The sequence below is a fragment of the Montipora foliosa genome, chromosome 4, assembly GCF_036669935.1.
Source record: "Montipora foliosa isolate CH-2021 chromosome 4, ASM3666993v2, whole genome shotgun sequence".
Lineage (NCBI taxonomy): Eukaryota > Metazoa > Cnidaria > Anthozoa > Scleractinia > Acroporidae > Montipora > Montipora foliosa.
Genome location: NC_090872.1, coordinates 46,610,243 through 46,612,742, shown reverse-complemented (window position 1 = coordinate 46,612,742; position 2,500 = coordinate 46,610,243).

The following is a 2,500-nucleotide window of genomic DNA, read 5'->3' as shown; positions in this document are numbered from 1 at the left end:
GCGTATTAGCTCCTTCAGCTTGACCGACATCCAAGGGGCGTCCTTTGGGTAGACTTGGATCGTTCTCTCAGGCATGATATTACTCATGCCGATTTCAATCACTTCGTTAAAGACCTGGAGTTTTTCCTCACAGGTAGGCTGACTGATGACAACAGACCAATTGATACTACTAAAGTACCGACCAAGGCACATCTTATTGCTGTCTCTAATGTCCCTGATGGTAATGGACTTCCGAGTGTGTTGATTGAGTACTCTTTTCCTTGGCTGGACGATAACTGTACAATGGTCTGAAAGGCCAAAGGGTGGAAAACATTCAGGAGTCGAGAAATGGTCGCCCAAGTTGGTTAAAACCAGGTCAAGCGTTGCATCGCCTCTTGTTGGAAATTTCACAAGTTGTTTCAGTTTGAAATGACGCTGCAAGCGACCAGTATTCAAGCGGTTAAAATCGCCGGTAATAATTAGCCCGCAGTTAGGAACATGGTTTCTGCTGCAGTCAAACTGTCAAATAGATGATTGAGTAGCTTCTGACCATCGGACTCCACCGGGCTTGTCCGGCCGGGGTAGTAAACAACAGCTAAAATCACGCACGAAAACCGCGAGGAGATCTTGAGGGCATCAGTTTCACCCAAATAATTTCATGGTCGACGCAGCATGTTAAGGTTTCCGCAAGTTCGTATTTTATGTCCTCTTTGATATACACACACACTCCTCCGTGGTCGAATGAAGAGCGGTCTTCCCGCATGATATTGTAGCCCTCAATGTTTACAACCGAGTCGCTAATGTGTTCTTTAAGCCAAGACTCCACAATACATCCGATTTGAACATTTTGCCGTAGAAGAAGTTCTCGGACCTCACTCAGCTTTGGTGTCAGAGACATAGGATTGGACAGCATAACTGATGGAACAAAATGAGAGCCGACCGCGGGTTGGACTTGGTGTTTCTTTGCTGGAATAGGAATCAAATTATTCAAATTCGCCCTCCGAGATGAGTTTGAGTAATTTGCATATGAAACTCGCGGCGAATTGAGCACAGGAATGTTGATTATTTTCTTTAATTCTTCAGCTTTGGTTTTCAAACCAGCTCTCCTGCCTCTAGGTCGACGACTTGGTACTTGAGAAGAGATGGTTTCAGCTCTCATACCGTGACAAGAGAGGTCAAAGTCTTGATTCGAAACCTGCTTCGATGGTGACGGTTGAGCGGGTTCAGTTGGACAAGAACAGAAAACACCAAAATATACCCCAAAACAAATCGAGAAAGATTGAAAGGGATGCATCACGACGACAGAGCGATAAAACCTTCTTGTCTTGAGATTCGAAGAGCTTAATAATGGATTAGAAAGCTGTAAATAGGAAATTTCCTGGAGTAGAAGCTAAGTGCATGCAGCCGTGACCGACGCTTACAAAAGGCATTAGGAACAGTCTCAAAAAGCCAACGAACTCATCAATGCTCTCCATCACGGAGACCACTTCGACCACATGACTAAGAAATGGTTATCCCTGACCCCAAACCTGCCACGAATCTCTGTTTTCTACACTCTAACAAAGATTCACAAACAAACCTAACCCGATCGGGAGATCTATCATATCAGGCTGAGAAGGCCCTGCTGAACAAATCTCATCATTTCTTGATCACTTCCTTCATTCTATTGCTAAACCACAAACATGTTAGTAAATAACATGACGTACATTGCTGACGTACATTGTAGCTATCATCCTACAATAAAATTCACAGCTGAGATTTTAGATACTGAAATAACATTCTTGGATACATATATGTAGATAAGGGCGAGAGATTCAAAAAGCACTCTATTCTTGATATGTGCACACACTTTCCAACACACGCACTTCAACTCCTGCCACCCTCCAGGCACGAGGAAAGGCGCCATCAAAGGCGAAGTCCTAAGGCTTCTTAGAACTAACTCTTCAAAAGCAATGAAAATTTTAAAAACACATTGAAACACTTTTCATGTGAGCTTCTCTACAATTTACTGCTATTTACAGAGTTTTACTAATAATAAAAATAATGGAAGTGTAATATGAATATGAAATTTTGCTGCTTTCTGGATCAAAATAACACATTTCTGAATAGATCTGTAGCTCATCTGAAATTTTCTCTACATTTGACAGGAAACTACTTGAAAAAGTGAACACCAGAAAATGCTGACGTCAGTTTGTTCAGCAGCACTTCATGGTTGACGGTGTCAAACACTTTCCGCAGGTCGATTAAACCAACACCAGTCAGCCGGCCTTAGTCAATGTTCCTTCGGATTGTATCCGTGAGGTACATACTGCAGCGGCCCACTCCATGGAGTGGCACTTTCGGAAACCGCATTCATAAGGGCTAAGAGCCTTGTGCCACTGAAGATAAGCATATAATTGATGATGTACAGCTCTTTCTAGCACCTCAGAAACTGCAGGCAAAATAGGGATAGGTCGATAGTTGTCCATATAATCAGCCTTATCTTTTTTGAACAGGGGATGACACGAGCGGCTTTCCATTT